This window comes from Canis lupus, chromosome 25, assembly GCF_011100685.1.
Source record: "Canis lupus familiaris isolate Mischka breed German Shepherd chromosome 25, alternate assembly UU_Cfam_GSD_1.0, whole genome shotgun sequence".
NCBI lineage: Eukaryota > Metazoa > Chordata > Mammalia > Carnivora > Canidae > Canis > Canis lupus.
Genome location: NC_049246.1, coordinates 29546158 through 29559065, shown reverse-complemented (window position 1 = coordinate 29559065; position 12908 = coordinate 29546158).

The window sequence follows — 12908 nt, the reverse complement described above, 5'->3', positions numbered from 1 at the left end:
TACTCATCACAGTAAGTGTACTCTTAATCCCCTTCACCTATTTCACTCATCCCTCCATCCACTTCCCCTCTGTAACCTTCCTTTTTTTGCCTATAGATAAAAGTCTAGTTTTTGGTTTTTCTTTTTTCTCTTTGTTCATTTGTTTCTTAAATTCCACATACGAGTGAAATCATTTGGTATTTTTCTTTCTCTATCTTATTTTTCTTAGCATTACACACTCTAGATCCATCCATGTCATTGGAAATGGCAAGATTTTATTTCTTTTTTATAGCTGAATAATATTCCATTGTATATGCACATGTATATATATATTTATGTGTGTGTATGTGTGTACACATACAACCACCTCATCCTTATTCATTTATCAATCTATGGACCCTTGGGCTGCTTCCATAATTTGGCTATTGTAAATAATGCTGAAATAAATATAGGGGAATATGCATCTCTACTAATTTGTGTTTCTGTATTTGGGTAAATATCCAGTAGTGTAAATACTGGATCGTAGGGTAGTTCTATTTCTAACTTTTTGAGGAATCTCTATACTGTTTTCCACAGTGGCTGCACAGTTTACATTCCCACCAACAGTGCAAGAGGGTTCTTTTTTATTCACATCCTCACCAACACTTCTTATTTCTTATGTTTTTGATTTTATCCATTCTGACAAATGTGAGGTGATATTTCATTGTGGTTTTGATTTGCATTTCTCTTATCATGAGTGATGTTAGTCATCTTTTCACGTGTCTTTGGCCATCTACTGTGTCTTCTTTGGAGAAGTACCTATTCATGTCTTCTGCATACTTTTGAATGGAATTTTTTTTCCTATTGAGTTAATATAAGTCATTTATATATTTTGGATACTAATCTTTTATTAGATATGTCATTTGAAAATATCTTCTCCCATTCAGTAGGCTGTTTTTTAGCTTTGTTGGTTGTTTCTTTGCTGTACAGAAGTCTTTTATTTTGATGTAATTCCAACAGCTTATTTTTGCTTTTGTTTCCCTTGCCTCAGAAGACATATCTTGAAAGAGAGTACTATGGCTGATGTCAAAGAGGCTATGGCCTGTGCCTTCTTGGATTTTTATGGCTTTAGGTCTCATACTTAGGTCCTTAATCCATTTTGAGTTTATTTTTGTGTATGTTGAAAGTGGTCCAGTTTCATTATTTTGTATGTAGCTGTGTCCAGTCTTCCAAATACCATTTGTTCGAGAGACTTTTTCTCATTGCATATTCTTGCTTCCTTTGTCAAAGATAAATTGAGGGCAGCTCAGTGGTTTAGCGCCTGCCTTCCACCCAGGGCATGATCCTGCAGTCCAGGGATCGAGTCCCACATCAGGCTCCCTGCATGGAACCTGCTTCTCCCTCTGCCTGTGTCTCTGCCTCTCTCTCTATCTCTCTGTCTCTCATTAATAAATAAATAAAATCTTTAAAAAAAGATAAATTGATCATATAATTGTGGGTTTATTTCTGGGCCTTTTATTCTGTTCCATTGATCTATGTCTGTTTCTGTGCTGTACTGCTTTGATTACTATGACTGTAATGTAACTTGAAGTCTGGAATTGTGATGCCTCCAAGTTTTGTTTTTCAAGATTGCTTCAGCTATTTGGGGTCTTTAGTGATTCAATACAAATTTTAGGATTGGTTTGTTTTAGTTCTGTGAAAAATACTGTTGGTATTTTGATAGAGATTGCATTACATCAGTAGATTGCTTTAGGTATTATAGAGATTTTAACAGTGTTTGGTCATCCAATCTATAAGCATGAAATGTCTTTCCATTTCTTTGTGTCCATCTCAATTTTTTTCATCAATGTTTTATAGTTTTCAGAGTTGAGGTCTTTTGCCTCCTTGGTTAAGTTTATTCCTAGGTATTTTATTATTTTGGGTATAATTGTAAATGGTATTTTTAAATTTTCACTTCTGCTGCTTCATTATTAGTGTATAGAAATACAAATGCAATAGATTTCTGTACATTGATTTTGTATCCTGATATTTTACTGAATTCATTTATCAGTCCTGGGAGGGTTTTTTTGGTGGAGTCTTTTAGGTTTCCTATATACAGTATTATGTCATCTGCAAATAGTGAAAATTTCACTTCTTTCTTATTTATTTGGATGCTTTTTATTTCTTTATATTTCCTTATATTGTCTGAGTTCTCTGATAGGACTTCCAGTACTAAAAAAAAAAAAAAAAAAAAAAAAAAAGGACTTCCAGTACTATGTTAATAATAGTGGTAAGAGTGAACATTCTTGCCTTATTCTATTCTGACCTTAGGAGGAAGCTCTCAGTTTTTCCCTATTGGATAATATTAGCTGTGGATTTTTTATATATGGCCTTTATTATGTTGACGTATGTTTTCTGTAAACATACTTTGTTGAGGGTTTTTTTTTATCATGAATGGATGTTTTACTTTGTCAAATCCTTTCTTTGAATCTATTGAAGCAAATAATATGGTTTTTTATCCTTTATCTTATTGATGTGATGTATTGCTTTGCAAATATTGAACACCCTTGCAAACTGGGAATAAATCCCACTTGATCATGGTGCATGATGTTTTAATGTATTGTTGGATTTGGTTTGGCAATATATTTTTTTAAGATTTTATTTATTTATTCATGAGACACACACACACACACACACAGAGGCAGAGACACAGGCAGAGGGAGAAGCAGGCTTCATGCAGGGAGCCTGATGTGGGACTTGATCCCGGGACCCCAGGATCACTCCCAGGGCCAAAGGCAGGTGTCAAACTGCTGAGCACCCACGGATCCCTGCTTTGGCAATATTTTATTGAGAATTTTTACATCTATGTTCATCAGAGATATTGGCCTATAATTAGTTCTCTTTTATTTATGGAATCTTTATCTGCTTTTGGTATCAGAATAATGCTGGCCTCAAAGAATGGATTTGGAAGTTTTCCTTCCACTTAAGTTTTTGGAATAGTTTGAAAATAGGTATTATCTCTTCTTTAAATGTTTGGTAGAACTCATCTGCGAAACCATCTTGTCCTGGACTTTTGCTTGTGGGGAGTTTTTTGATTACTGATTCAATTTCATTGTGTCCAACTCTTGATTTGGGCTCAGGTCATGATCTGAGGGCCATAGGATCAAGTCTCACATTGGGCTCTGTGTTCAGTATGGAGTCCGGGTGAGATCTCTCCTTCTCCTTCTACCCCTTTCCCCACTCAAGCTCTAAGATAAATAAATCTTTTTTAAAAAAATAAAGTTAGTTTTGTCTGATATAAGTATTGCTACCCCAGCTTTTTCTTCACATCCATTTGCATGATAGATGTTTCTTCATCCTCTCACCTTCAGTTTCCATGTGTCTTTGGTCTGAAGTGAGTCTCTTGTAAGCAGCATGTAGATGGGTCTTGTTTTTTTATCCATTCCATTAATCTGTGTCTTTTGATTGGAGCATTTAATCCAATTATGTTCAAAGTAATTATTGATAGGTATTCATTGACATTTTGTTATTTGTTTTGCATTTGTTTTTGTGAATCTTCTCTGTTCCTTTCTTCACTCTCTTCTCTCACAGTAGGTTGGCTTTCTTTAGTGATATACTTAGATTTCTTTCTCTTTATTTTTTGCATATCTATTTATTGGTTTTTGATTTGTGGTTACCATTATGTTTGTATATAAATATATAGCATATAGCAGTCTATTAACTTGATAGTCACTTAAGAAGTTTGAACACATTCTTTACTCTTCTCCTCCCCATGTTTTAAGTATATGATGTCATACTTTACATCCTTTTATTTTGTGAATCCCTTGACTGATTTTTAAGATTTATTGATTTGAGGGGAGAGGGAGATAGAAACCTAACCAGACTCCAGGCTCAGTGTGGAGCCTGACATGGGGCTCAATCTCATAACCCTGAGATCACAGCCTGAGCTGAAACCAAGAGTTGGCCTTCTAACCAACTGTGTCACCAGGTGCCCCCCTTGACCAATTTTTTTAAGATTTTATTTATTTGAGAGAGTGAGCAAGTGAAAGAAAGAGAGCATGAGCATGAGGAGAGGGAGAAGCAGACTCCCCACTGAGCAGGGAGCCCAACAGGGGGCTTGATCTAGGACCCTGGGATCATGACCTGAGCCAAAGGTAAATGCTTAATCAATTGAGCCACCCAAGCATCCCCCCCAACCCGACCCCAACTGATTTTTACAGATATACTTATTTTACTGCTTTTGTACTTCCCACCTTACCTACTCTTATTTGGGGTCTTTCTTTCTCAAAGAGTCCCCTTTAATATTTCTTATAAGGCTAGTTTAGTGGTCATGAACTCCTTTAAGTTTTGTTTAGAAAACTCTCTCTCCTATTCTGAATGATAGCTTTGTTTCATAAAGTATTCTTAGCTGCAGATTTTTCCCTTTCAGCACTTTGAATATATCATACCATGCTCTTCTGGCCTGCAAAGCTTTGCTGAAAAATCAGGTGATAGCTTTGTGAGATTTCCATTGTATATAACTGTTTTATTTTCTCTTTCTGGTTTTAAAATTTTTTATCACTGCTTTTTGCCATTTTAATTACTATGTGTCTTGATGTGGACATCTTTGGGTTGATTTTGTTAGGGGAATCTCTGTGCCTCTTAGATGTGAATTTATGTTTTCTTCCCCAAATTCAGGATGCATTCAGCTATTATTTCTTCAAATAAATTTTCTATCCCTTCTCTCTTCTTCTTCTGGGATCCCTATAAAGTGAATATTATTATGCTTGATTGAGTCACTGAGTTCCTTAAGTCTATTTTTATTTTACATGATTTTTTCTTTCTCCTACTCCAGCTTGATTACTTTCCATTACTCTGTCTTCCAGGTCACTGATTTGTTCTTTTGCTTCCTCTAGCTGGCTATTTATTCCATCTGTGTATTTTTACTTTCAATTATTGTGTTCTTCATCTCTGATTGGTTCTTTTATTATGCCTTTGTTAAGCATCTAAGGTCTTCCACTCTTTTCTCAAATCCAGTGAGTATCTTTATAATCATCACCTTAAATTCTCTATTAGTTGTATTGGTTATCTCCATTTTCACTTATATCTTTTGCTGTGATTTTGTTATGTTTTCTTTCATTCATTTAGGACATATTCCTCAGTTTCCTCACTTTGTCTAACTCTCTGTTTCTCTGTGTTAGGAAATTCATCTACATCTCTTGCTTTTGAAAGTTCTGGGTGGGGCATGCAGTTTTATCAAGGCGCATGATCCCTTCACAGGATGTGATCAGCCCCCATGAGGACCAAGGTCCAAAGTGTGCAGTCAGGAAATACAATGTTGGTAAGGTTTCCACTGGTCTTCTGGGGGAGGGAGCCCACAGCACAGGGACTGAGGGAAGTTTGGCTGGAGGGGGCAGGGCATAGGGTAAACAAGTTAAGTAGGGAGTGTCTGTACAATGCTGGTTTCTACAGTTTGTTTATGCTGGGGCTGAGGGAGGGAAATGGCCCTACCAACTCCTTTGTCCCTAGAGAGCTCCCTCAGCTAACTCTGAGATTAGTAAATAACTACCTCCTATATGCTTCAGGCATTTTTCAAACTATTGTTCCTACACTGTGTCTCTATGGGCTGTTTGTCGTGCTATCTCTTTAAGGGCAGGGACTCCATTTCCTATCATCCTCCCAGTTCTCCTAGAGCTGAGCCTGAACTTTTCTAATATTCCAGGCTTTAAGTACTGCTGGTTATAAGAACTCGTGAAATTCATGAAATTCGGCCCCTCTGGTTTTCAAAGCCAGATGTTATGTGGATTCGCCTTCCCTTTGCAGACTCCCCAGGGTGTCTGTTTTTCTTTCCTCTCTATGCCAGTGGCTCCCTCCCTCTGATGATCACATCCATGGAGTTTAGCTCCCCATTGTATCTCCATCCTTCCTACTCCCTTCGATGTGGTCCCTCCTCTATATGTAGGTTTGGAATTTGTTCTGCTAGTTTTGGGATCATTTTTTGGGTTATTTACATTGATGTGGGTGTTTTCTAGTTGTATCCATGTGACAAGTGAGATTAAAATCCTTCTACTCTGCCATCTTCCCCAGAAATCTAATATATTTTTTACTATAATTTCAAGAAATTTTCCTGATATCAAATGGTGACATTGGTATGTCATACATCTGTAAAAAGTACTATGTCTTATAGAGTAGTCCTCCATTATCTACAGTTTTGCATTGCCTGGTTTGAGTGACCCTCAATCAACCATGCTCCAGAAGCAGAGGATTCTCTTTTCCGTGTATTGTCAGGTCAACAGTAACCTAATGCTACATCACAACACCTGAATCATTCACTTTACTTTCTTTCATCATATAGGCATTTTATCATTTCACATCATCACAAGAAGGAGTACAGAACAATAGAGAGTCATAGTCTTCATACAGCATATTCTTATAATCATTCTATTTTATCATTTTTGTTGTTAATCTACCTTGCCTAATTTATAAAATAAACTTTATCATAGGTATGTACGCATAGGGAACAACAGTATATTTAGGGGTCAGTACTATCTGTGGTTTCAAGCATCCACTGGGGGTCTCATCAACCCATGGATAAGGGGTCATGTGATATGGGGGGGTCCCAAGAGTGATCTGTCAAGAATTCTTGAGATATTTTTGGTGAAGAAAAATATGGTTTTATTAAAGCACAGGGACAGAACCTGTCTGCAGGAACAGCTCCCCTAGAATTACAAGGAGAGATTGGTTATATACTTTTTTTTAAAGATTTTATTTATTTATTCATGAGATATACACGGGGTGGGGGGGGGGGGACACAGGCAGAGGGAGACGCAGGCTCCATGCAGGGAGCCTGACATGGGACTTGATTCTGGGTTTCCAGGCCAAAGGTGGCGCTAAACTGCTGAGCCACCTGGGCTGCCCTGGTTATATACTTTTAAACTTGATGGGGAGGGTAGAGACAAAGGAAATTTCCAAAAGGATTTTCATATATTAAAGAAGACTTAACAGAATCCTGGAGGCCTGGCTATTGTCAAGCTAAGGTTGTTTGTTGTTGGGTTTGGTATTTTGTTTTGTTTTGTTTTTGCCTCTAGCAAAACATTAAGACAGTTGGGAGTTCCTGGAGGTAGGGCATACTCTGCCTGTCTCAAGCATTTGTCAGTGGACTGCAAGATGTAAGGAAATTTAATTTTATCTACATTTCCTTTTGTCTTTGTTCTCCACATCAGGAAACACTACTGTACATTTCTTTACCTCTGTTCCCATTTTTCCCAATACTCAGAGCTGGTCCAGTGTTTGGGCTCAGAGCATATACTCAATCTAATTTGAGTTGGGGGCTCAATGAAGACCCCAATCTAGATCAAGGGAGTGAAGTGAGAAGCAGAGTGGGAAGACAGGGACAGGAGAGAGGAAAGATGAAAGATAAACCCAGGAAAGAAACAAAGACATAAGAAAAGTAGGACTGGCGTAGAAAAGTGATTTCCATTGCTTGCTAGTACTTACCTTCCCATCTACCACTATACTGATGGGCCATGACAGTACACCATTCAAGAGTCCCCACAATACTTCCTGCTGAAATTTTACTCATCCACCCTGACCTCCTAAGGGAAAGGAACACCAGCATGGCCCACCTTCAATGTCATTTGTTCACTTTGCAGAACTGGGCTCAGCATGGCTTAACCAGGCCCCATTCCTCAAACACTCCTCAGGATTCCTTTGAGAAAATTGTTTCTCTGATGACTCACAGAGAAGGAGCCATACTGCTCTGATTCACCAATGCCCCCTTCCTGCCCTGCTCAGTACCTTCTGCTTTATGTTTTCCCTTCCAGAGACAATTTAGGATCTGCTTCTGTGTTTTTGGCTCCATACAACAGCTGCCACAGCTGGCTAAACGAAAATCAGCAGTAATATTTCCCCCCACTCATTGTTTACCTGAAACTGGTTGTCACTGATAAATGCCCTGCCTTGCCTGGCTACTAACCAAGTTGAAATAGGAAGGAAAATCAGATCAACAGGAGAACAGATCTGTGCTTGGCTGATGCCCATGCTGTTTCTAAATGATAAGCAAGAAGTTCACGCCCCTGACTGAGACTCTGAAAAACCTTTCTCCGTATTTGAAAACTGTTTAAGAATTATTTGAATGATGTAACTTTGAAAAGGCCCACACTGAAGGGGAATGAAACATTCCTTTAAAACAAAATTTAAAAACAAATAAAATACAAAAGTAAAACAATTTTTTTTCTAAAAATTGCCCAGCAATCTACATACACAAAAAACTAATCTAGGCACAGATTTTAGAGCCTTCCCACAAATTAACTCAAAACGGATAAGAGACCTAAGTGTAAAATGCAAAACTACAAAAATCCTAGAAGATAACAGGAAAAAACCTAGATGAACTTGGATATGTGAGGAGTTTTTCGATATGACACCAAAGACACAATCCATGAAAGAAAGAATTGATAGAGTAGAATTCATTAAAATTAAAAACTTCTGCTCTGAGAAAAACACTAATAAGAGAATGAGAAGATAAGTCACAGACTGGAAGAAAATATTTGCAAAAGACACAACTAAGGGGAGTGAAGTTACAAAACAAAGAGTCTCCACTAAATGGGTGAAAAGGCTCTCTCCAGGGTTGGAGATGCTGGCAAGGACCTTCTTTAATATTTCTCCCTCCACCTTCACAGCTCATGAAGAAGCAGGGTCCATGCACAATAGCAAGCTAGGGCTGCCCCAGCACACCCCAGCCCCTTGGCCTACATGACCTCTGGCCTTCCCCCACAAGGCAGCCCTGTCACAGAATGCTCCATACCCCCAGGTTATGCCTGATCCAGCTATCCCACCTGGGCAGCATTAGCAGAGCATATCTAGGATCCCCCTACCCTGTACCTGCTCCAGCTCCAGCCATCCCCTCAAGGCAGCCCTGGCACCATATGCCCTGGGACAAACCTGATCTGCATCTGATCCAGCTATCCAGCCTAAGATGGCCCCAGCACAGGATCCTGCTGGCATGTATACCTGCTCAAGCAATCCCACCAAGGCAACCTCAATGTAAAGCACCTCATAACACCCAGCCTATGTCTGCTCCACCTGCAGCTGAACTGCCAAAGCCATCAGGCACACAAACACACATGCATAATGGAATATAATTCAGCCATTTAAAAAAATATATTGCTATTTGTGACAATGAGGATGGACCTAGAGATTATAACACAAAGTGAAATATGTCAGAGAAAGACAAATACCATAGGATTTCACGTATATGTGGAATCTAAAACAAATGGACAAAAATAGAAATAGACTCCTACATATAAAGAAAAATCTGGTGGTAGCCAAAGGGGACAAGTTGGGGGATGGACAAAATAGGGAAAAGGTATTAAAAGGTACAAATTTCCAGTTTTAAAATAATTGAGACATGGAAATACATGTACCGCATAGTGAATACAGTTAACATGTAACAAGTTTGGTGACAGATAGTAGCTAGATTTACTATGGTGATCACCTCATAACTTATATAAATGTTGAATCACTATGCTATACACCTGAAACTAATAATACAGTATGTTAACTACGCTTTAATTTTTAAAAAGAAAGAAATAATTGTAAAAGCAGCAAGAGAAAAAATAGTCTCATACGTGGGAGAAACCATTCTTGCTGAATTTCCAGCAGGGAGTGGCAGGATATATTTAACATCCTGAAAGGGAAAAATTTAAAACCAAGACTACTCTACCTAGCAAGATTATCATTCAAAATTGAAAGAAATATAAAAGTTTCTTAGACAAGCAAAAGATAAAGGAGATAATTACCACTAAACTGGTGTTATGAGAAATGTTAAGGGATTTCCATTAAAGAAAAGATAAGGCCACAACTAGAAATAAAATATTTGAAAAAAAAAATCTCACTGGTAAAGCAAATATATAGTAAAGGCAGTGGAATAGACACTTTAAAAACTAGTACAAAATTAAAAGGCAAATAGTAAAGTCAACTAATTAGGCAGAGGACTTGAATACACATTTTCCAAAGACGACATACCTGTGGCTAATAGTCACATGGAAAGATGTTTAACATCAACAGTCAGGGAAACACAAATCAAAACCACAATGAGGGGATCTCTGGGTGGCGCAGCGGTTTGGCGCCTGCCTTTGGCCCAGGGCGCGATCCTGGAGACCCGGGATCGAATCCCACGTCAGGCTCCCGGTGCATGGAGCCTGCTTCTCCCTCTGCCTGTGTCTCTGCCTCTCCTTCTGCTTGTGTCTCTGCCTCTCTCTCTCTCTGTGTGACTATCATAAATAAATAAAAAAAAAAAATTAAAAAAAAAAAAAAAAAAAAAAAAAAAAAACCACAATGAGATCACCTCACACCTGTCAGAATGGCTAGTATCTAAAAGACAAATAACAAATGTTGGCAAAAATGTGGAAAAAGGGAACTCTCATGCGCTAATGGTGAGACTGTAATCACTGCGGCCACAATGAGAAACAATGTGAGAGTTCCTTAAAAAAAAAAAAAGAACTACCATATAATGGCAACTTCATTTATAGGTATTTATTCAAAGAAAATGAAAACACCAAATCAAGGAGATATATGCACCCCTATATTTATTGTAGTGTTATTTACAATAGCCAAGATATGGAAGCAGTCTAAGTGTTCATTGATAGATTAATGGATAAGTCATGGTGTATGTGTGTATATATATGTATTTATATATATAAATATGCATGTATGTATGTATATATACACACACTTCTACACACACACAATCGAATATTACTCAGCCATAAAAAAATGAAATTTTGCCATTTAGGACTACATGGATGGACTTAGAGGGTATTAATAAGAAATCAGACATATAAAGACAAATACCATATGATTTCATTTATATGTGGAATCTTAAAAAAAAAGACAAATTAGAAAACAAAGCAAAACAAAAACAACCTCAAAGATATTGGAAATGAACTGTTGGTTACCTGGTGTGGGTGGGGCAGGGGAATGAGCAAAATAAGTGAGGGGTTTAAAAGGTTCAAATTTCAACTTATAAGTTATGGGAATGTAATATACAGCATAGGGAATATAGACAATAATAGTATAATAACTTTTATGGTGATGGATAGTAACTAGACTTGTCATGGAGATCATTTCCTAATGCAGAAAAATATCAAATCACTATGTTGTATATCTGAAACATAGGGTATTGAATGTTGATTACACTTCAATTTTTAAAAAGATATCTGATAAAGAACTTTTACCCAAAATATACAAAAAGAAACTATAAATCAACAATAAAAGACAAAAAACCCAATTAGAAATAGGAAATGAGATCTAAACAGACACTTCACCAAAGAAGATATACAAATGGCAAGTAAGTATATAAAAAGATACTCAACATCATATTCATTCAGGAATTGTAAATTAAAAAACCAATGAGGAGTGCCTGGCTGTTTCAGTTGGTGGAGCATGTGACTCTTGTTCTCAGGGTTGTAAGTTCAAGCTCCTCACTGGATGTAGAGATTACTTAACAGCATGGGGACCAAATCCTGTCCAGTATGCCCATAGCAGGCAAAGCAGATCATTGCAGCTGACAGGACAGAAGACAAACACAGCTCAGCCATAACAGTGAGCCATATGTGGCCCATAGGAGACTCTGGAGTTTCTGGTTCTGGTGATGAGGGGTAATGGTGCTACAGGGCACCACAGGAACTCTTATGGAAGCCCACTGCTTCAAGACCAAGAGACATGGCTGACCTCTCTAGCACATAGAAACAAACACAGAGTTAGACAAAAATAAATAGAGAGAAGTGTGGCCCAAATCACAGCAAAAGAGCTAAATTAAACAGATATAAGCAATATGCCTGATAAAGAAATCACAGTAATGGTGATAAAGTTACTCACTAGACTTGAAAAAAGAATGAAGGATCCCAATGAAAATATCAACAAACAAAATATAAAAAAGAATCAGAGATGAAGGACAATAACTGAAATACACTAGAGGGAATCAATAGCAGATTAGAGGATGCAAAAGAACATATCAGTGATCTGGAAGACAGGGAAAGCAACCAAGCTGAGCAGCAAAAATAAAAGAAAATAATAAAAAATGAAAATAGATTAAGGGAATTCAGTGACATAAGTGTAATAATATTCACATTATAGAGATTTCAGACAGAGAAGGGGGTGGGGGCAGAAAATATTTGAAGAAATAATAGCTGAATAATTGCCTAATCTGGGGACAGAAACAGGCATCCAGATCCAGGAGGCAGAGTCCCTAACGAGATTAACCCAGGGAAGTCCACACAAAGACACATAATAATTAAAATGGCAAAAAGTAATGGTAAAGAGAAAATTTTAAAAGCAGCAAAAAAAAAAAAAAAAAGACGATTCCATACAATGGAAACCCCATAAGGCTATCAGGTGATTTTTCAGCAGGAATTTTACAGGCCAGAAAGAAGTAGCATGTATATTGAAAATGCTGAAAGGGAAAACCTGCAACTCTGTGCAGAAAGTTTATCACTCAAAATAGAAGGAAAGACGAAGTCTCCCAACAAACAAAAGTCAAAAGAGTTTATCACCACTAAACCAGCATTACAATAAATGTTAAAGGAAATTTGTGAGTGGAAAGAAAAAGCAATAGCTAGATAAGAATACTATGAAAAGAAAAAATTCCATAGGTAAGTGCTAGCATATAATAAAGGTAGTAGAAAACCAGTACTGAAGTTAAAACACAAAACAAGTAGTCAATTATATCTACCATAATTAGTCAAGGAATACACAAAAGGGTGTAAAAAATAACATTGTATACATAAAACATGGAGGAATGGAGTAAAAATTTAGTGCTCTTAGAATGTACTTGAACTTAAATGACCATAAACCTAATATAGACTGCTATACACATAAGATGTTATTTATCAACCTAATAGTAACCACAGATCAGAAACCTGTAATAGACACACAAAATATAAAGAGAAAGGAATCCAAGCATAATAGCACAAAAAGCTGTCAAACCACAAGGA